This window comes from Pelobates fuscus, chromosome 13 (genome assembly GCF_036172605.1).
Source record: "Pelobates fuscus isolate aPelFus1 chromosome 13, aPelFus1.pri, whole genome shotgun sequence".
NCBI lineage: Eukaryota > Metazoa > Chordata > Amphibia > Anura > Pelobatidae > Pelobates > Pelobates fuscus.
Genome location: NC_086329.1, coordinates 40669049 through 40693008, shown reverse-complemented (window position 1 = coordinate 40693008; position 23960 = coordinate 40669049). Strand labels below are relative to the sequence as shown.

At 41.6% G+C, this 23960-nt stretch overlaps 1 protein-coding gene across 3 annotated transcripts in view; it reads left to right on the top strand.

The window, feature by feature from the left end:
* Positions 1–23960, top strand: part of SMOC1 (SPARC related modular calcium binding 1) — a 177975-nt gene that overhangs the window by 54200 nt on the left and 99815 nt on the right. The gene's annotated exons all lie outside the window — the stretch shown is intronic.

Below are 23960 nucleotides of genomic sequence, written 5' to 3'. Positions count from 1 at the left end.
GTCAATTAAAGAGTCAGTTCTGGTGTTTTTGATGAGTAGTGGGTATATATGTTTATATTTTCGTATTCCAGGCATGTGAGCGTAAATTAGAGATAGCGGTTTGAGATGCATATGTCATACATTAGAAGGTCACCTTGATTTGCAGACACCCCAACATGAAAAAAAACTAATGTCTGGGAGGTGACTTTATCAGCAACTGCACCCCACCACACGTGTGTCCACAAACACGCACATACACACAGCCACCAAACATGTATGAACAAGGACATGATATATTATTGTGACAGAACACAACTATTTATACACACTATTATATATACACAGGGTGAACATGCAAACACCCTAGACACATATACACACACTGACACATTGGCATTTACACACATATACACAAATACACACACACAAATAAATACACATGCAAATACAAACAAACACACACACTGGCACACACACACATTTACACAAATAAATATACATGCAAATACAAACAAACACACACACTGGCACATACACACACATATACACACACTGGCACATACACACACACTAGCACATACACACACATATTGGATATGATTTGCAGGTATCAGGGTGCTGCATTAAAAATGTGGGAGTCTCCGGGAACTACAGGGAGACTAGGGATGTCTGGATTTGCTTTAAATTTAGTTGGTGTGGAATCTGAATAATTCCGGCAATCCCCAGATCCCAAACTGTGCAAAAGAATTAGTAATCTTTGTGGATCATGTTAGCAGAGTTAGACAATAACATGGTGTTGGGGATTTCCTTGCCCATACTTCAAATGGTGATAATGTGCAGGAACTGGTTCTTGGCTGTGTTAAGGACATTTTCCTGGCTAAAAAAAATAATTTCTGGTGATATTGTTCAGAATTCTGTCTAAGAGAGCGATTTCTTTTTTTTGACAATGGCTGTCTTTCAACATATCTCTTAGACTGAAAACACAGACAAGTCCTCCTTGCTTACTTTGCATATAGCTCCCAAGAAGATGGAATATAACTTATATTCCATATAGCATTTATATATAGCATTTTACAGAACAGCTGTTTCAAATGTTTTACATGTCTTGCTCATACACCCCAACTGTGTGACAGTACCGTAAGGGTCACTATGCATTTATATTTTCTGTTCCACCCCACTCCCTTTTATATTCCTAGGGAAGAAGAGACATTTGATGGCATGTTCTTTGATGGGTAGAGAACAATAGATACTTGCCTCATTTTAAAGTTCCCTTTCGAGGCTCTTAAATACCGTAGAACGAGGGCTAGGCAAACTATTGGCCTTCAAAATTCCAGTCTCCGCTACATTTTTTTACATTTTTCATTTTTATTGGGGAGCAAACTTGCAACCAACATCAAAAAATATAAACATACATAAATATAAATCGAATACAATGGGATTAACGGATATCGTTACATAATTACATAAATAAAGCAAAAAGAAAAAGCAAAAACTCAGTATGAATCTGTAGGCAAGTTTGCAACAAACTAGTAAAGTAAATCCATTTCGATTCCGCAATGCAGTCCGGTCTCTCCTTGGGTCAAGAAGCTGTTATCCCACAACCCCTGGATGTTGGGCTAAGGTAACATCCCCAGGACGTACTTGGAAACCAGAGTAATCTGAATGTACCTTTCCTGGTTAAATACTTTGTTATTATTATTATATCAAATATTATATCCAGAAAGTTTTACATGTTCTTAGAACCTTATTTGCTAATTAATACATATGGCGCGGTCTTAACCCGTACAAATCCATATATACTCTATTTTATATAATGTCTGCTCCAATGTAACAGTTAATTATTCCCTGGTATCTAGCTATTATTTATGATGTTTATAACTGTACATATATTTTAAGCTATATATAGGCACTAACTCTATGTCTAGACATTGGACTTTGCATCTATACAATATGTAATGTTCAGAATTGTCTAACATTCAACATAATGCAAGCTTCATTCTATCTGTCGGTCTCTTGCTCACCTAGCACTGAACTTGCTAATCTTCTGTAGTATGGGTCAATGCCAATGGTTTACTTTTTGGTACGAGAAAATGTACAGCGGATAAGCTCCAGAATATTCTATGTATGTTTTCAGTATCTGTGAAATGGCAATATCCTTTACAAGAAAAGTGTAGAGCCGAGATTTTGTTCTCCTTTCCAGAATTACTTATCCTCCCCCCCCAACCCCCCCAGACAAAAAGGCTTAGTTAATACTTAGCCAGTGCTCTGACTATTCTCAAAGCTGTAAGAACCTGTTCAGCCCCTGCTATTGTTCCCAGCTGGTGAATGATTTGGCACTGTCTCTATTGTCAGAGTACTTAATTCAGATGAACAGTGTTTAGGGCAGTATTTATTTCTCAGTGTAGTTCCACCAATCACATTTTTGGCTTCAGTATGGCTTGTGGAGACCCTGTATGAACCCGGAAAACATTTATACAGGGCTTCTTGCAAATCTCATATATATATATACCGGTACTTAATACTCCAAATAGTTGATTATCTAGTCATGCAGATGGTGGACACAGGTTTAAGGCACCATGAATTTAAATTTCTGGAAGCACTGCAAAACATACTTTATCTTGCTTGCGTGTACATAATTTATTCATAAAAAAAATGTATAAGTAATAGGCACCATTTTTTATTTTCTAACATGGGGCCGTGATTCAGGTTTTCCTGTACTTTAAAGGGTCAGTGAAACTTAGAGAAGTTAAATGGAATATGATATGAGCACTTTGAAGAAAAAAAAATATAATTAAATAAAAGTAGCCAGAATATAAGGGGATCGTCCCCCAAACATGACATTGGTCAAACTTTTTTAAAAATCCGGAATGAGCACTAAAACTTAGTAAATAAATAAAAATAATTATTATAATAAGGAATAAAAAAAGAATAATGAAGGTAAAAGGGAAGGGCCGGCTCATGGTTGGAAAGTTGATCACTCTCAGCCAATTAGGTTAACCCTGCACCCTCTGTTTAGCTCAGACTGAGAGCTCCTGGCGCTCCAGTAGCTTTACTGGAGATGGGGATCGGCACCCAGCAGACCCCAGGTAAGAAGTCAAACCATCATAAAATGGTTTAGCTTCTTTCAATGGTGGAATCCAGGGCACTGTAGTGGTTATGGTGCTTGAAGTGATCCTTTAGCATGGCAATGACAAGTTCATAAGGCCACCCTTACCATCTGGGGGACTGTTAACATGCCTACATAGACACATACTGACATAATAACAGACACATTCACATGCAGATACACACAAAGCCATAAACATGCATTGATAAACACATTGACAAGCACATGGAAACCCACACTGATGCTCCTTTAAAGACACATGCTGACAGTTACACAGACAGACAGCCTCACACGAACACTCATACAGAGACTCAAATTAACACTCATCCATAGATTATTCTAGCACACTTCCACTCTAACACCCGTGCAGTAATACACAATTAGTTTCCATATCCCTTCCTCTCATTCTGCTTACCTGTACCTTGAAGAACGAGGGGATGGAGTGGTATGTCTCTCTGGCTTCTCTCCTTGGAGTCTAACATTGAAAGAGCAGGAGAGTTCCTCATTCTAAGGCATGCTGCTCAGCCACACTGGGGCTGTGTGGTTGCCACACAATTGCATTATCCACACCACTGGGGTCCCAGAGCCCTGCTCACTCCACCAAAGAACATACCTGCACATTTACTTTAAGGATGATGGAAGCCTACCTGCAGGTATTTATAAACTGTCTGTTTTAACTAGTACATTCTGCTCCTAAATGGATGAAGCAAGCAGCGCTATTCTCTAGAAAGTAAATTTTTGGGGGATTTAAAGAGAATTTTAAATTTTCAACCAGAATAGCTGTGGAAAATTTCTCTAAGCAGGCTGTCTTTAACGTTTGGCTATATTGCCTTAAAATGTTCAGATTGATTTCTCAACAATGCATAAGTTATTGAATATTAATGAAGGGTAATCTTTATTTACACTAGAATCTCCATCATCTGAATTTATAGTAGAATGGGGCGGGCTTTTCTAAGGGGAGCATGAAGAAAATAGAGATAATATTTCGAAAAACAAAGTGGAGTGTACGTAAAACTTCCAAATCAAAACCTAGTCAGAAGCAACTGCTGCAAATGATCCTAGACAAATACTGCATTGACCATTTATAAAATGTATGTGTAGTTTGATTTATGAATATTTTTACTTTCCACTGTCAACAAATGCCTAAAAGCATTTGATGAAGCACACCCAGTTGACAGCATAAATTTTGTAAAATGTGTCATTCTGTAAATAAAACAGCCTCTGCACTGTGCCATATCGTTCTCTCAGCAGAATGTGCTTTGCGCAACTTTTGTTTTCAGATTAACATTAATAAATCTTACTGTGAATAGAACATTAATGTTACAGTATGTCATTAGTGCTGTGGATAGTATTGAGGCTGTGAATATCAAGGGGTCTGGCCAGTTTAATATTTGTGTTGTGTCCTGGCGCCCATTATACGACAGGAGACATAGGCTAGTGGAAACTGGGTGAAGAAGGGGAATTCAACGATGGATTAAGGGTGACTTATGATTCTGTCCTTTTATATCCTCCAGACAGATTTTTATAAAAATAAATAAATAAAAAAAATAATCAGGTAACTGGTGACTGTACACACAAAGTCCCAAAGATACATTGTTTCACAGCACCAGCTTGGCCTGTCCCATTTCGATAATAACTCATGATCCGCAAGCCTCATAGTGACAGCTAGGTATTTAATGCTCGATTAGTGTAATATATTATCCAATGTATGAGTATAACAGACCCTCTGAAAATAACCCCCATCACGTACTCTTGCTCTTGTTTCTCAACTTTGCATTCTCTGTTCACTGATCATGATATTAATCACTAAAAAAAAACAAGCAGTCAATCAAGATGCAGCCATGATTTCAGATTCAATTTTTTTTTGTTTGTTTCTGCCGCACTGCAGCTCACTGGCTGTTTTTTTCTAGAAAGCCGGCATTTATTATTCCTTTGGTGCGAAAGGCTATGCAAATATAACAAAACTATGACTGATGTAGCTCGTCAACTGTCATGAAGAGGTTAAAAGCCATGACGTGAATAACATATTTAAATTTCTCTTTTTGTTCTGAATTATATAGAATCATTGCATTAAAGGAACACTCCAGACAAGAATTACTATTAATGCACTAAATAGAAAATACATTCTCACGTTCTTGTGTTTCCAGCAAATCCCCAATACTTTCAGCTTCCTACAGTAAGCTTTTTCCAATGTTATTAAGAGTCTGCAGGTTCTCAGCCAGTCATACCCCTTCCGAACTTAGCTAAGGAGGATTGAGCATTTAAGCTTGCCACAAAACGTCATTTGATTTCAGGCCCATGGCCTGCCATATGTGGTCAGTACGCTATTGTTCTGCATATGGGGGCACTAGAGACAAGTCCCCTAAAGTATGCAGTGAGAGCACATCATTAACACTTGCACTAAGCTAACTTACGAGAGTATTCGCTAAACAACAGATTTTGTCAGGATGGATAAAATCTGGTGAAAATTACCTGCATTGGCATTTCTCGTATTTACTAAAGTCAAATATGCGGTTATCCCGAGCGAATCTGCAGCAAGATACCGGATGCATTTGGTGTCCTGATTTAAAATTGGTGCTTTCACATCTAAATCCTATAAAAAGTAGAGGATTTAAAAGATTCACCAAGCACCTGTCCACCAGCAACTCTATGTGTTTGGGCAGTCTTGGTGGGATGGCAGGACCCCCATGTACCAGACTGATATGTTCTTATTTAGGTAATGTGCATTAACTGTGATGAAATTTGTATCATTGACCCCCCCCCCCACACACACTCTGGTCCCGCACCCTTAAATACTGATAACAAACATCTTAGTGGAGCATAAGCCATACTTTAGGTGACCACCAAGGACCCAGGGGCTAGAAAGAAGCCCTGGAACCATGATTTTGCTTGACCATCACCATTCACCATCCCTACATGCAGAACAGGATGGTAACCTGCCTAGGGCCTAAAAAACAATATATTTACGCCCTAAATAAAGCAGAATAACAAAAAAGTGGTCTACAACCTTAAAGGAGTAGATCAGTTTGAGGAAAACCCTTGTTCTCTTTATTTATTGCAAGGACACAAAACATAAATATGTATATATAAAAAAAAAAAATAGTGCTTATGTGTAAATTCTGTACAGGTGGTCCTTACTTTACGACCTACCTGTTTTACGTCAGCTCACACTTACAACCAGCTCTCCAGAGTGGGCATTTGAGGGATTCCCCACATTAGACAGCTGGTCTATATTCTGGAAAATTTCCCCCAACATAGATTTCCGAGATTCCCTGCACTAGTGAGCTAATCTATGTTCGGGGAAGTTTCCCAAAACCTAGATTTGTGGGATTCCCTGCGATAGTGAACTGGTCATAAAGTTAGTACCCCAACATATTATACGTACTGCTTATTCTTCAATTCACAGGGTAATTCACTTAAGTGACTTAGATTATTTTGACCTTCATTTTGAAATTTACTGTGAATTCTCACGTTCGTCAATAACCCTGTAAATGTCTGGACAACTTAGAGGGACACTATATTCACCAGAACAACTACAGCTTAATGTATTTGTTCTGATGTGTATAGTCAGTCCCTTCAGGCTTTTTGCAGTAAACACTATCTGCTCAGATAAAATGCAGAGTTTACATTACAGCCTAGGGATGCCTCCACTGGCCACTCCTCAGATGGATGCTAGAGGTGCTTCTCGGGGCTGTGCTGCACAGTGTCACAACTGACTTTCAGTGTCTCCCCCCTCTGCATGGAGACAATGAACTCTCCTCATAAAGATGCCTTGATTCAATCCCCCTCTATGAGTAGATGCTGATTGGCCAGGGTTGTATTTAGTTTGTGTTGGCTCGGCCCCTGGTCTCCTTCCTTGACAATCTCAGCCAATCCAATGATTTTCTATGGGAAAGCATTGTGATTGGCTGAGATCATCACTTCTGATGATGTCAGCAAAAGAGGCAGATCAGGGGCAGAGCCAGCACCAGCAGACTGGAATAAAGGTGCGATTTTACTATATTTAAAGGGGCTAGATTATGTTTTTAAAACTAAAGGGTCAGGAATACATGTTTGTGTTTCTGACACTACAGTGTTCATGTAATTTACTCTGAATCTGAATCTAACCTTTAGGTAGTGGTTTCAAAGCCTTGTGTGTACAATATCACTCAATAAGGTGCACCTCCTTATTTTATCAATTACACTTTGCTTTAAGTTACATTCCCAATGGCATGGATGAACCAAAGAACTGGATTACCTAAAGGAAAGCATACGATTGCCTCCTCTACATTACCAAACCTAGGAGCAGAGACCCTATACAGAGCTATAGGGGCAATCACTAGCCACACAAATAGATAATACCTTGAGAAATGAGAGCAAACTCTTCACTTCTCTACATTATTGGAAAGTAGGAACCAAAAAAACACGTGAACAAGTTTTTCTGTTTTATAACATTTTCCTTAATGTGATCTACTCCTTTTGGGTTATAGTTCTGTTATTTTGTATGATATTGTGAGAGGGTTAGTTACCCTCTTGAGGAATCTGGATACCCCATGGGGAGTGTGGTACTCTTAGTTTCTTTCACCTTCTTATTTCCTCCTGTGGGATCTTGAACTTTGCCGGCATTGCATTGCTTGGCGGTATGGAATCCTGGGAGATATCTCCACTATGTCTTTCCTTTGTACATCATATCATCAGCTCCTCTTTGTCCTCTGGAGTAGTCACACTTTCGGCAAAAGTTTGAAGCAAGTACAGAGGAGAGCAGCTAAAAGAGACTCTGGCTTTGTGATTCTGCAGATTCTGCTCCTTTGTTTAATTTCCAAAATTGTATGTATTGCGACTGTGTCCACAAAGAGCTTTTTTATGGTGCTTCTCTTCCAGGGAGTATGTATTATCTATTTATTTACATATATTCAGATATAAAACATTTACTACACCATAAAATGTTCTTGTTCTTTTTCACTTTTTTCCTGGGTGAATATATTTGCACATAGTCCTGCTTTCTTTCAGGCATCCTCTAATACCTACTAGTTTTCCCCCCCTACTGACATTGATCATCAACTAGCCAAGTATGGTTTTCATTGTCGAAGTTAACTGCTGTCTGATTCAGTGATCACATTAAATCCCTTACCAGGTCGTACAGTCTTAAACCTCGCCTAATGCTATCCCCAGTAACTCCTGAAATATCAACTGTCTAACCAAAATATATTTTCTGTCTTCAGTTTTTACACTTAGCACTTCTTGTTCTTCACCCATTCCTTTCCATTTACTTTATTGGTCTATTTCTCTCAAGTTTTTTTTTTTTCGCATTGCATCCTGTTTTGTGCAATATGATTGCTCCATAAGATAATGATTAGATTCTCAATTCCCAATTGATCCACAAAACAATTCTTGGCTACAAAAAGAGTTTCATTGCAAACCAACACAGAACAGTGGTAGCATGTAAATGGGGCACTTTATGTCATAAAAACTGCTGTAACTTTGTATTCAGAGATTCAGAGATGCCTATGTTAAAACCACATTTAGAAGGTGTCTGTTTGATGATTTCTGGCCTATTTGCATCTATCCAATCTTAAACCCAGAGACTGTGTATTACTTAAAGTTAGAGCCAACTTATCTCAGAGAGGAACCAACAAACAAAGACAAAATCACCTTACTTATGTCTGCTTGCTTTGTATGTGGAATTTCTTCCACAATATCTTTTTGAATAGGTTTATATAATTCACAATTTATGTGTATGAGCTGTGTGTAATATAAACATGGACCTTGTGCTCGCTGTGCTCAGAAAAATAAGAGCCATATCTTTTTTTTTACATGTACAGTGGACCAAAAACATGTATAATGTCTGGTTAGAATCCCAATTCTAAATTATAGCATTGCATGTTCCTGTTCTTCGCTTTTTTTAGGGTTACATTCAGTTTCATATATTCATGGAAACCTGTCCTTATTTTGACACCGGTCAGTAGAAAAGTGTGGGTTGCTCCTAAATGGGCAAAGCATGTAACTTAATGTTGTACGTTTTTGTGTCCATGCATCTACATCCATACCCATACATTCATAATGCTAAATGTACTGCAGTCTTCATGGAAAACAGTGGCATATTCCTGCTGATTGAGCCATTTGGCACACTTTTACCTAGAATTCTTCTCATTACATATAAGTGTTCCAAGTCCATTGCAGTTTCTGAATGGAGGATCACAGGAGGGTAAATAGATCGACATTGCATGTGCTCTGCTCACATATGACCACTGTATGTTGATATGTTAGGAAATCTAATCTAATTTCTGAAACACAATGAACACTTACTAACTGAACTGGAGCGTCTCCGTTCTGACATTTCAGTAAATATAGTTACATCTGGACCTTACCACAGGTTTTCAGCTAGCCAGAATCTGCAAAGGATTTCATAGCATGAAATGTTTATTTTATGCATTGCCTGGTTTCACTGCTCTGTAACCCACAGCAATCACCACATAAGACTAATTTCTTGCAAAAAAAAAATAAAAAATGGTTTCTCTGTTGCCATATGGAATGAATAGAGACCAAATGTTCCTTTTGATCAAGGAGAGACAATGAAGAATGTTTGAAAAACACCCATTGCATGTTCTACTGCGTGAAGTTACTGAAACATTCCATTGCCAGTCTTTCACAAGTTGCTGAATTCTTTGGCTTGTTTAATATTTATTTTGTTGGTGGTGGTTGTTGTTATGCTTCAATTGTTTCATCAAAAAGTGTTTTAAAGGCTTTGTAAAACAGAAACGTAATTCACATTACTGTTAAAATATACAGATCTGTTCTGTATTTCATTTATATGGAGTAACTGCAATTAATGTATTGTAACTATGAAACACTGCAATTACTACTGGTCAGACATGGGCAGGATTTGTTAAATAAGTGCAATATTTGGTGCAGGATTTTTCTAATTAAACATCTGTTTATCCAATAAAAATCGTGGAAACTCAGCCTTTAGTCGGGTGTGATTGTGACCCATCACTGCCAAAATTTAGGACAGCCAGAGTGTGGTGATGGGGAGGTATGGTTGATTATTGCTCCAGTTCCCCGGGGGTTGAACCCTTGTCACCCTCAAGGAAAGCCTGGTTTAAAGGCTGAGAAAGCTCTTATTAAACATATGTTGATATAGTGGATGAAAGAATGAGAAGGGGGGTGTGTATATGTATATTTGGACACAACATAAATTATCCCAAAATAATCATGCAAGCTAAATAAGCACAGTATTGTAGACTTTTGGTGGAATTGAAAGGTGTTTGTTAGATGCTTGTTACCCAGTGGTCATATTCAGTAACACAAATTCATAAAACTTAGAACTCTTAAAAAAAAGAACAAGTCAAGGGGAATACTTTTCCCATACCATCTGCCTGCTGTGTAAAGTGATGCCTTGTTCTCTGGAATATTATTGTAGGAAATAACACATATTGGCATAAGTGGCGATGGTTACTAGAACGATTTATCTACTGGTAAGTTTGTCACACAATGTGTGGTTATTAATTACGGTCCCATATGGCTGTAGTCTTTCTCCTGTCCAACACAGCCTAACAACATCCTCATGTTCATTTTTGGATTCAGAGACTGCCAGGGTTTATTTATGCTAACCTTGAGTAGCACTATTTCCACACATTTGTTCTTACACCTTCTAGTGGAATCAGATTGATGCAAACTATTCACATTACAAATACCAGTGCCATTAGGGAAACACTGCCAAAACTTGTAGTGTTAGCAACCTTGTTAATTTGTTTCCTAGAGATTCTTTGTTGTTTCTTGGTATTGACCTGACTTGTCTCTTGATTATTTTATTTTCTGGAATCCTTATGCTGACTTGTCAAGATTACAAACTGTTGAAATTTAGCAGCGTTGAATTAGGACAACAGCAGCATGTAGACAGACGTCAAGGCAGGGCAAAAATATAAAGATCTAAAAGATAAAAATGCCTACATGGTAATAGAGAAAGAGGAAGTGAGGAACGACAAGAAGATGACGCCTTCAGCACCTCCATAGACCATAGAGGACAGACAATAAAATGTCACCAAAATTAGTGAGTCCTCCAACAATTTCAGACCAGGCACCAGCAGCGACTATTACTCTAAACCCCTTTTTGATGGTGCCTAGTTTTAACCTACTAGATTTATCTTCAAGCAATGTTTCTCAAAAATGTATCTTGGCAAGGGCTTTGTGAAAATGCCAGCTGTCATCTCTGCTGTTGGACATTACTATATATTAATAAATCCTTTCTGGTATAGGTAACTTATTGCAGGACATCTAATGGCTATATGCTCGGTGCATGCATATACTTTCTCTGTTTGCACTGTCTTTATGGAGTTCTTGTTGTCTTCCATCAATCAGAACGGCTTTGGCTCTGGCATTCCCAAGTCCTCTAAAAGTTGGTTAAGCCATTGTGCTTCCTTTCATGCTTCTGCTGTGGAGATATACGCTTTGTCTGTAGAAAAATGCATCTCTAATTCTTGCTTACAACTAATTCAACTTGTAGGACAATTCTCATCTAGGAACATATGACCACCTTCAGAATTACGATCTGATTTGTATCCAGCCCAATCTGCGTTTGTATATCGTTCTAGGCTGTGATCTCTGACAGAGGATAGTGGCAGGGTGATGATTAACTATGTGGTGGCTGGCCAGCACTTGCTAGCCAGCCACCACGTTAAACAGATAAATTAATAAATAAAAATCCTATGGGAGTCCATAAGATCCCTATATTACTATATTGAAGGTATTTTACCTCCATATAATACCTCCACCTGGCAGGTGAGGGCATGTGTACTAAATGTTAAAAAATAGCGCCTGGACAGATATTGGTACCCAGATACAAAGAGGGGGAGAGGCAATGCTCACTCAAATGGCAGCAGATTCTGTTAATTGCATGCCCTAACAATTCAAGGGAAAACAATAGGTAGAAAACGAGAAAAAATGGGTTGTGCCAAGTATAAATTTAAACAAGTATGGATATATATATATAAAAACATACAGTAAAACCAAATAGTGATAGAATCACAACATCTACCTCTACTCATATATAGTGGGAATTATACCACTCAGAGCCTTATCTAAGAGCTGATTGGAGGCTCTATCCTTGAGTCTCTCTAGGGACCATAACAACATCCACCTCCACTCATATATTTCCTCGGTGGGATCATTCCACCCAAGCTGATATCATTGAGCATAGGTGCTCTTGAAATTGTGAGTAATTGACATACTTTTCCACACCCTTTTATTGGTTTAAAACAGTGAGCACAATATCCTGTTTTTATTCTTTCATATGCCGCTGCCACTGTGAACACTCAAAGAGAAAAGTTCCAGTTTCACCCCTGAGTGGGTGATTGGAGCCTGTGTGTCTATTCTTTTTCTTCACATAATTGAGACATACTGGGTTGCAATATTGGTCTTTCTTTTCTGCTTATATTTTACATGAGATGTCAATAACAGAACTACCTCAATAAAAACCTAATTTATTTGAACGCCAAGGAGGAACTTGGACTGATCTACACTAAAGCATCTCCTCCTCAAAGGCTTATAGAAAAAAGACACCTTTTCTTATTCCTCTGGGACTTTTTAAGTATATCGAAGTTATTGCTATCACTATTTGGGTTCAATAAATATATATAAGTGGTTCACTGGTTTTGCATATTTTCCCTTTATTGTGTTTCAAACTGTTGTATACAGCAAACACAGATTAAAAGGAATCCAAGTTTAAAATGGAATGAGGCAAAAATGTGATTCTTTGTTAAACTAATTTGCATATCCTCTGAATCCTCTGAATCCTCTGCGGTTGTAACATCGCTGCAGTTTTGGGATTTCTGTGGGAAAAGCAAGTCTTATTGCTTGACTGGTGTGCAGATTTTTGTTTAACGTTGTATTAACTATCCACAGACCTCAGGTGGAAGGGGTTTTCAATCACAATTTTTCCCCACCATAACCTAGTTGGATATATATATATATATATATATATATATATATATATATATATATATATATATATACAAAATCTGGCACTCTACCTTTAAAATCAGCTTCTGTAATGACATCGGTGCTGCACAGCGTAAGTATATATGAAAAATTATGAAGAGAGCACTCCAGAGGATATTTTCAATCAAACTTTATGTGTGATATAGAAGATCAACGTTTCGACCCAAGAGGTTGACAAAGACCTCTTGGGTCGAAACGTTGATTTTCTATATCACACATAAAGTTTGATTGAAAATATTCCCTGGAGTGCTCTCTTCATCATTTTTCATATATATATATATATATATATATATATATATATATATACACACACACACACATCCATACTCATTTCAGTTTATAGTTGGCGCAAACCCGTTTTTTCTTGTTTTCTACCTATTGGTACCCGGATGCTAGAAAACGCTGCATTCTATGTGAAAGGGGCCTGTGAAATAATGGGGGAACATATTCCCCCCTGTGCCCCCAACTGTGGGTATCAGGTGGGGGTTACTTTAAATATTTCAAAGGGTGTACCTAGTGTGCCCTCCATTGACGATTGGTGGAGACCCTAAAGTCAGAGTACCTAGCCCCCCCCCCCCTTATGTACAGGTGGTGGAGGTTCTAATAATAATAAATGGAGGTGCTATTGTCATCTCCTCTAGCCCCAACCCATGGGTGATTAGTGGGGGTCCTGATATATATATATATATATATATATTTTAATTATTTATTTTTCCGTGCTCAGTTGTACGTGAAAGTTACATTCAGCATTTCATGAGATTGCTAGTTTGCGAGCATATAGCGGTAACAAGTATTCCCATAGCATTTGTGGTTAGTTTCAGGATTTACAGCGTTTGGCAAGCACATTTTTATTGTGACCATGTTTGGGGACAAGCCCAGGGCTAGCTAGATTTCCGCAGGCTAGTGATTGGTGTGTCTTGCGCTCCCGGGATACTACAGGCGTGATGTGTGTAGTATGCTCCTTTGTGTTGCAAGAGGCTGCAGTGCTGCATAGGAGCCTACGCATGTGTGGTCTCAGGTTGGTATCTGTGTGCGTAAGTAGTGCCAGGGTGTGTGTACCTTCTGGGTACTGTGTGCGGTGCGATGGCCATGTTTGTGTAGATGTTGGTCCGTTCGGTGTCCTAGTGGTAGTCTGGCACGCTTAGTGTTACCCCTGACCTAGGTGGGTGGCGGGGGGGGGGGGTATTTAAGACGCCTCTTGTCGCCAGATTGCCTGGGGATTAAAGGACAGTTGCTTGCTGAGCAAGAGGGATGTGTAGACCCCATTATGTTTGGGGGTTTTGGTACTTTTCCTGGAGTTTGGTGTGTTGTCTGTGTGAGCGTACAATAAAAAAAATATATATATATTAAAAATATATATATAAAACAAATAAAAAAAAAATAGGCAAGGTAACATAAGATTATAGACTCCTAATTGGTTTGGATAAAGGTCCAAGCAAGTAGTTGGTCATTTTGGTTTAGATAGCCAGATGGCTGCTCAGAGGCAAGGCTGGCTCAGTCCCAGATTAGGTTCAGGTATGCAGGTGCTGTGGGCTCTTTGCCGTTTGTCCGGGTGAGGTGCTGGCTGCTGGGTCCCAGGTTATGTTTTGGTTACCATCTGTAGTGGGAGGTTGATCTGGTTGAAGTCCCAATGCAGTCAGGAAGGCTGGGGCTCCCATCGGGGAGGTAAGGTTGTGAGTGGTCCCAGCGTGATGGACGTGTAAGGAGCCAGTGTTACCCCATCTGTATGGTATGTTTGCTTTGCGTAGGGTAGTCGTCACAGGGCTAAAGGATTTACGTCTAATTAATGTGGCTCTAGTGAGATCTTGGAAAAATAATAACTTTGCGTCCTCAAATTCTAGTGGCGTTTTGCCTTTCAGGGCATTCATTATTTGAATTTTGTCATGTATGGTGACACATCGTAGGATGACATCTCTGGAGGTGTCGGGTGCGATGCGGACTGAGCTTGTTACACGGTATATACCGTCTAGTGTGATTTTCTTAGCTACTGGTTGTTGCAGGTTTGTTGTCAAAAATGGTCGCGTGTAGTGCGGCAGTTCTTAAGTAGTGATGGTGTTAGGTATGCCGCGGATCTTTACGTGTGTTCGGCGTTGTTTGTTTTCAAGGGACATTATTTGGGCTGCTTGGACATGTTCCGTGTGCAGCTATTGGACTGAGTCTTTCAGAGTGGTCATAGTGTTGTGGACTCCTGCTATGTCCCTTTCTGCGTTTGTGACTCGGTCTGTGACCTGTTGCATGTCCCTTTTAATCAGGGCTACATCTGCAGCCAGTAGCTTCTGGATGTCCGCCAGGAGTGCTTTCAGGTCCCCTTTGGTAGTGGGGGCTGAGTCCTCTGGTGAGGCCGGGGGCTTTGCGCGTCCCAAATAGGCGTTCTGTGTGTTTGGGGTCTCCCCTCCCTCTGCCTATGGGACGGGGGCCATGTTTGGCGGGGGATCCGCGTGTGCTGGCACGGCCTGCGCTGGTAAGAGCAGCATTTCCCCAATGTCCCTACCTTGGATTCTAACACCAGCCAGAGTATACCGGGTAGTCGCGACCCGCTCCCTGTCCGCCGAGGAGTGTCTCGAGGTTGAGGATTGGTGTAGTGCGGTAGGCCGTGGGTTTGCGCCGCTGCCTGGGTTGCTTGATGACTTGAAAAAAGGACATCAAACTGTTCACCCCGTCGCCGTGGCACTGGGTATGCACTTTGTTTGGACGGATGGCCCCTGTTTAGGGTGATTTTTTTCGGAATTACGATCGGCAATCTGGGAGCTGAGTAAAATGGTGTCTATTCAGGCTGGTCGTCAGGCTCCGCCACCCCGGGGGTCCTGATATTAATCCTAAAGGGGTTCCTACTTTCCCTCCCCCCCCCCGGTGCCCGCACATCGGTGGCAGGTGGGAGCCATAGTTAATTATGTATTATACTTTACAACCTCCATTATAGCAATATTGAGGGTTTTATCTTCTTATGGGAAACCATTGCATTGGCTAAAATAATGCAGACTGATGATCTCAGCCATGGAGGTGAGACAAGATGAGGCAAGACTGGCGCGGTGTGGGAAAAAAGTTACGTAAATGTACCTTTTAAGGGGCGATCAGAGTTGGTCTGGCCACCTAACCAGCCACACCAGCCCACACCACACCAGGAATACATGTTTGTATTCCTGACACTACAGCGTTCCTTTAAAACATAATGATAGTTATTACATCCAGATTTACATTAATGCCAACTATCCTAGTCCTTCAGCCATCAACATAAGCAGAAGCATCCAAAAGGTTAAAAATGGTAAGCCCTAGGAGATAAAATATGGTGCTTCTGTGCAATAACCACCACTGTAATAGGTTCCCTGATGTTGCTTATTTAAGAGGGATAAACATGATTAAATGGTGGGATACTTCAGAGACCTCATGGTAATTAGTATGGTCTTGTGTCTGTTTTAGTTAAGCGTGTTGATGTTGGAGAGGTCTAAATTTAAAATATTCCCCCGTCAAGCCAATTACACAAGCAACGCCGGGACCTTTCCTGGACCATTTTTAGCATGTGTAACCCATCACGCACTATTCAACACCACAGGATTAAAACCACAGAGAGAAGTTTTGGAAAAGGTTTGTTTCTGTGCAGCCAGACCACTGCTGGTGATAAATGGGGAGACTTCCAGTACTGTTTACCTAAATGAACATTATAGCAGCAAGTTTCGCTGAGCCGATGACAAAGGGAATATTTTTGTCCCGTTCAGTGCTCTCTCATCAAACCGTTTCCCGCATTTCTGTGTGGGTGATATAAATATTTATACCCATCCAAGGAAAATGTGAGATTTACTGGTCGTAACTAAAGTGTTTCTGAGAATTATTGCTAGAATTAAAGCAGTGATTTGTGCTAGTAATAAAAAAAAAAAAAAATTTAATCAGCAGAAAATTCTCAATACTTATTATACTGAAAAGAGAATGCAGGCCCCACAGCAGCAGTGACTATTTAAAAAGGGTTGAAAGGAAGGCGTGGACATTCTATAAAAATAATGCAGGCAATTGGCTATGTTAATGCGTTATTTTAGTTGAAAATTTTATATAGAAAAGACATATTTATTAAAGTTAAAATTTATTTTGGGGAAGTCTAAAAATCTTTCAAAATGCATTTATTCTCTGCGTTTATTTTCAGAGCTGCAGTTAAAAACAAGTCTTTGGTATGACTGGGCTTTAACCATTATTTAACAGGGAAGTTGCACTATTATGCTGCATGTAGCCTGGAGATTGAAAATAGAAGGAACTTAGACTTAGTCTGTTTTTAATTTTTTTAAATTATTTTAAACAATATATTTGTCAAACAAGTTAAAAATACAGACTACTCACCAGTACGAGAGGTCGGTCTGGGAGAATAAAAGATAATCACCAGGTTTGAGAGCGATGTTTAGGTGATAATCGGGTTAGTTTGAATATTATAGGGAAAATCCAGAAGGTTTGTTAAAGTCCAATCCGGTTTGGCAGCAGTAAATCAGTCTATAGGAATATCCAGGAGAAGAGTCAAATCCAGTCCGGTTCGGCAACAGTAAATCAGTCCATAGGAATATCTAAGAAAAGGGTCAAATCCAATCCGGTTCGGCAATAATTAATAAGCGAAGTAAGGAGAGTCCGAGAGAAGTGTCAAAGCCCAATCCGGGTCGGTAATAAGCAATAATGCTATGTTATGCACTCAGACACACAAACAATATGAAGCTCCTAGAATAGAGGGACTGTAGGACAGAAAAATTTGGGTTCAAAATAGGGACTGTGCCTTCTAAATGGGGACACTTGGGATACATGCAATTGGTTTCCTCTTGGATAAGTAGGAGTCAAGAGGACCCCACTTTTTTAACCCTTTACCACCAGGTAATGGTACAGTAATTGAGAGCTGATTCCCATGTTTAATTTGGAGCACGTGGTAATTGTATTCCTTTAGAGTAGTATCTGAGCTTGCAAGGCCTCATCATGATGATGTGCTATTATGGATAGATTTGGACAGTCTCCAATATGGCCCTCACTTAGATCAGCTTAGAGGTAGGTTAAAGGGACACTATAGTCACCAAAACAACTTTAGCTTAATGAAGCAGTTTTGATGTATAGAACATGCCCCTGCCATTTAGGAGTTAAATCTCAATTCCCGGCCATTTAGGAGTTAATCACTTTGCTTATTAACCCTAGTCACACCTCCCTGCATGTGACTTGCACAGCCTTCCTAAACACTTCCTGTAAAGAGTCGTCTAATGTTTATCCTGTCTTTGCTGCAAGTTCTGTTTATTTAGATTTTCTTATCCCCTGCTATGTTGATAGCTTGCTAGACCCTGCAAGAGCCTCCTGTAAGGGCTGCATAAACAGAAACAAAGTGATATAACTCCTAAATGGCAGAGAATTGAGCAGTGAAACTTGAGAGGCATGATCTATACACTAAAACTGCTTCATTAAGCTAAAGTTGTTTAGGTGACTACAGTGTTTATTTAACAGATTTAGGAGGATCAGGGCCGGCCTTAGGGGTGTGCGAGCTGTGCGGCCGCACAGGGCGCCATGTAGCAGGGGGCGCCGTGCGGCCGCACAGGGATTTAAAAAAAAAAAAAAATTGTTTTTTTTTTTTTTTTTTTTAAATTTGCAGCGGGGGCGGAGCTTACTGTGCGGTGGGGGCGGAGCTAAAAGCGGCGGAAAACTGCTGCAGGGGAAGCAGGAAGGAGTCCCTGCTTCCCCACCAAACAGTCACCAGGAGCTGCACTGCCTCAACAATGAACTCCAGAGGTAACTGTGTGATTGTCAGGTGAGTGTGACTCTCTGCCTGTGTGTATTATTGTCTGTGTGTGTGTGTATTACTGTCTGTGTCTGTGTGTGTGTGTGACTCTCTGCCTGTGTGTATTACTGTCTGTGTGTATGACTGTCTGCCTCTGTGTGTCTGTGTGTCTGACTGTCTGCCTGTGTGTGTGTATTACTGTCTGTGTGTGTGTGTGTGTGTGTGTATTACTGTCTGTGTGTATGACTGTCTGCCTCTGTGTGTCTGTGTGTATGACTGTCTGCCTGTGTGTGTGTATTACTGTCTGTGTGTGTGTATGACTATCTGCCTCTGTGTGTCTGTGTGTATGACTGTCTGCCTCTGTGTGTCTGTGTGTATGACTGTCTGCCTGTGTGTGTGTATTACTGTCTGTGTGTGTGTGTATGACTATCTGCCTCTGTGTGTCTGTGTGTATGACTGTCTGCCTCTGTGTGTCTGTGTGTATGACTGTCTGCCTGTGTGTGTGTATTACTGTCTGTGTGTGTGTGTATTACTGTCTGTGTGTATGACTGTCTGCCTGTGTGTATGTATTACTGTCTGCGTGTGTGTGTATGACTGTCTGCCTCTGTGTGTCTGTGTGTATGACTGTCTGCCTGTGTGTGTGTATTACTATCTGTGTGTGTGTGTATTACTGTCTGTGTGTATGACTGTCTGCCTCTGTGTGTCTGTGTGTATGACTGTCTGCCTGTGTGTGTGTATTACTGTCTGTGTGTGTGTGTGTATTACTGTCTGTGTGTATGACTGTCTGCCTGTGTGTATGTATTACTGTCTGCGTGTGTGTGTGTATGACTGTGTGTCTGTGTGTATGACTGTCTGCCTGTGTGTGTGTATTACTGTCTGTGTGTGTGTGTATTACTGTCTGTGTGTATGACTGTCTGCCTCTGTGTGTCTGTGTGTATGACTGTCTGCCTGTGTGTGTGTATTACTGTCTGTGTGTGTGTGTGTGTGTGACTGTCTACCTCTGTGTGTCTGTGTGTATGACTGTCTGCCTCTGTGTGTATGACTGTCTGCCTCTGTGTGTCTGTGTGTATGACTGTCTGCCTCTGTGTGTGTATTACTGTCTGTGTGTGTGTGTATGACTGTCTGCCTGTGTGTGTGTATTACTGTCTGTGTGTGTGTGTATGACTGTCTGCCTCTGTGTGTCTGTGTGTCTGACTGTCTGCCTGTGTGTGTGTATTACTGTCTGTGTGTGTGTGTGTGTGTGTGTGTGTATTACTGTCTGTGTGTATGACTGTCTGCCTCTGTGTGTCTGTGTGTATGACTGCCTGTGTGTGTGTATTACTGTCTGTGTGTGTGTATGACTATCTGCCTCTGTGTGTCTGTGTGTATGACTGTCTGCCTCTGTGTGTCTGTGTGTATGACTGTCTGCCTCTGTGTGTCTGTGTGTATGACTGTCTGCCTGTGTGTGTGTATTACTGTCTGTGTGTGTGTGTATGACTATCTGCCTCTGTGTGTCTGTGTGTATGACTGTCTGCCTCTGTGTGTCTGTGTGTATGACTGTCTGCCTGTGTGTGTGTATTACTGTCTGTGTGTGTGTGTATTACTGTCTGTGTGTATGACTGTCTGCCTGTGTGTATGTATTACTGTCTGCGTGTGTGTGTATGACTGTCTGCCTCTGTGTGTCTGTGTGTATGACTGTCTGCCTGTGTGTGTGTATTACTGTCTGTGTGTGTGTGTATTACTGTCTGTGTGTATGACTGTCTGCCTCTGTGTGTCTGTGTGTATGACTGTCTGCCTGTGTGTGTGTATTACTGTCTGTGTGTGTGTGTGTGACTGTCTACCTCTGTGTGTCTGTGTGTATGACTGTCTGCCTCTGTGTGTCTGTGTGTATGACTGTCTGCCTCTGTGTGTGTATTACTGTCTGTGTGTGTGTGTATGACTGTCTGCCTGTGTGTGTGTATTACTGTCTGTGTGTGTGTGTATGACTGTCTGCCTCTGTGTGTCTGTGTGTATGACTGTCTGCCTGTGTGTATTACTGCCTCTGTGTGTCTGCGTGTATGACTGTCTGCCTCTGTGTGTGTATTACTGCCTCTGTGTGTGTGTGTGTGTATGTATGACTGTCTGCCTCTGTGTGTGTCTGTGTGTATTACTGTCTGCCTCTGTGTGTATTACTGTCTGTGTCTGTGTGTATGACTGACTGTCTGCCTGTGTGTGTGTGTATATGACTGTCTGCCACTGTGTGTATTACTGTCTGCCTCTGTGTGTGTGTCTGTGTGTATGACTGTCTGCCTCTGTGTGTATGACTATCTGCATGTGTGTGTCTGTGTGTGTATGACTGTCTGCCACTGTGTGTCTGTGTGTATTACTGTCTGCCTCTGTGTGTGTGTCTGTGTGTATTACTGTCTGCCTCTGTGTGTGATTGTGTGTATGACTGCTTCTGTGTGTATGACTGCTTCTGTGTGTATGGCTGTCTGCCTCTGTGTGTATGGCTGTCTGCCTCTGTGTGTCTGTGTGTATTACTGTCTGTGTCTGTGTGTATGACTGACTGTCTGCCTGTGTGTGTCTGTGTGTGTTTGTGAGACTGTCTGCCTTTGTGTGTCTGTGTGTGTGTGTGTGGATGTCTTCCTGTGTGTGTGTGTATGGCCGTCTGACTCTGTGTGTGTGTGTGTGTGTGCCACATACAATCAATACACGCATATCACACACTGTTAATACACCCATTACAAATATCACACATAGCATACATATCACACACAGTCATCACACCTACTATCACATACACAGACAACACAAACATTAGAGCATACATGGATGACGGGGGGGGGGGGGGGCGCTGTGAAGATTTTTCGCACAGGGCGTCTAAATGCCTAAGGCCGGCCCTGAGGAGGATATTACGTATAATGAATATCATCTGAAAACTTTTCCTCCAAACTGGTCCAAAAAGTGTTGCAGAAAACCCACCAACACAAAATACCCCCTATTTTATAATGTATTATACACATAATGCAATAAAAATAATGGGGAAATGGGGCGAGGGAAAAAAAATCAACAAAAAAATACTTTTAGATTTTCTAATGCTGCTGACCCTTGCACAGTGAGCATCAATAGCAGGCAGACACCCAATATTACCAGGAAAGGCTCACCAATCAGGTCTTCTCTTATCTAATGCTTTAATTATAATTCTCTGTCCAGCACACAATAAGAAGCTTATCCCTGACTCCCTGATGCAGTTCCAATCATCTCATAGCAAGTTTATAAATTCAAAGCAGCCATGGTAAACAGTGAACTGGGTTGTGTGCAGTAATATTGGGAGGGTGAGAACATTTGCATATTTGATTCTGGGAAGATATCATAGATCTGTGAATTTTCCAACAAGAAATTTAGTTCTAAGGCACGTTCACTTATGAGCATGGGTCCTGGGTACAATCATGCATGGTGCTTAGACTGACCCTATACTATTCCTCAGTGGCGGCTCTAGACTTTATGAGGCCTTAGGCGAAACTCAAACAAGAGGCCCCCACTAACATATCATAGTAAAAAACATATGGTGGTTGCATCGTGTGTATAATGAGATGTAGTTATATTGTATGACAGGCTTGCAGCGCTGGATACAGAGAGCTAGTCTCTGTATTCATTGTTGGGGTGAGTGTGGCACGGTTGAAGGAGAAAGTGTGACAGGGCGAGGGGAGGTGAGAGTGACAGGATGAGGGAGGATTTTGTGACAGGGTGAGTGTGGCATGTCTAGGCAGGATGAGTGACAGGATAGGAGAAGTTAATGTGATAGGGTGAAGGGGGATGAGTTTGACAGGGTTATGGGTTATGTGTTGCATGGCTGGAGGAGGGAGTGTGACAAGGCAAAGGGAAAGTGAGTCAGACAGGATTATGTGACAGGGTGAGTGTGGCATGGTTGGGCATGAGTAAAAGGGATAATGTGAAAAATGATGAGTGTGACAGGGTTTGGGGTGAGTGTGACAGTATGAGAGAAGATGAGTGTGATAGGATTAGGGGGACTAATGTGATAGGGTGAGTGTGAAAGAGCGAGGGCTGGTAATTGTGGTATGGATGGAGGGGGTGAGAGCGACAAGATTAGGAGAGGTTAATGTGAGCGAGGCTGGGTGAAGGGGGCATGACAGCATGTGGGGGGTTGGCTGTATGTGTGTGGAATTCTGATGGCGGGTAGGTGAGAGTGTGGGAGGCAGTACTGGAAAGGTTGACAGTGTGTGCAGTAGCAGTGTGTGGGAGGAGTGACTGTATGTATTGGTGACAGTGTTGGGGGTTGACAATATGGGGTGCAAGTGCGTGAAAGGGTAACAGGATGAGGGAGAAGTGTGGAGGAATGTGACAGTTTAGGGGGCAGGGTGTGAGTGGGTGACAGTGAGGAGGAAGATGACAGTGTGGGGTGGCAGTGTGGAGGATGGTGACATTGTGGGGGGCAGTGTGTGACAGTGTGGGGGGGACAGGGTGTGTTACAGTGTGGGAGGGCAAGGTGTATGGGACACAGTGTAGACAGGGCAGGGTGTGCATGACAGTGTAGGGGGGCAGGGTGTGTGACAGTGTTGGGGGGCAGTGTGTGGGAGAGAAGGGTTGGACACAGTGTGGGGGCAGTGTGTGTGAGAAACTGTGGGGGCAGAGTGTGTGCGAGACAGTGTAGGGGGGCAGAGTTTGTGGTGGTCATTGCGGGTGGCAGGGTATGTGGGAGGTAGGTTATGTGCTGGTCAGTGTGGAGGGCAGGTTATGTGGGGGTCATTGTGGGGGTCAGGGTATGTGGTGGTCAATATGGGGGACAGTGTCTGTGGTGGTCAGTGTGATAGTGTGGGGGCAGTGTATGTGGTGGTCAGTGTGGGGGTCAGGGTATGTGGGGTACAATGTATGTGGCGGTTAGTGTGGGGGGCAGTGAGGGGGTCAGGGTATGTGGCTGGCAGGGCAACGTGGGTGCAGTGTATGTGGGTGGCAGGGCAACGTGGGTGCAGTGTATGTGGTGGGCAGGACAGTGTGGGGGGCATGGTATGGGACTCACAGGGCAGTGTGGGGGGCAGGGTTTGTGGGTGTCAGGGCAGTGTATGTTGGGGCAGGGCATGTGGGTGGCAGGGTATATGTGGGGCAGGGTATATGTGAGGCAGGGTATGTGGGGGGAAGGGCAGTGTGGGTGGGAGGGTATATGGGAGGCAGGTCAGTGTGGGTGGTAGGTCAGTTTAGGTG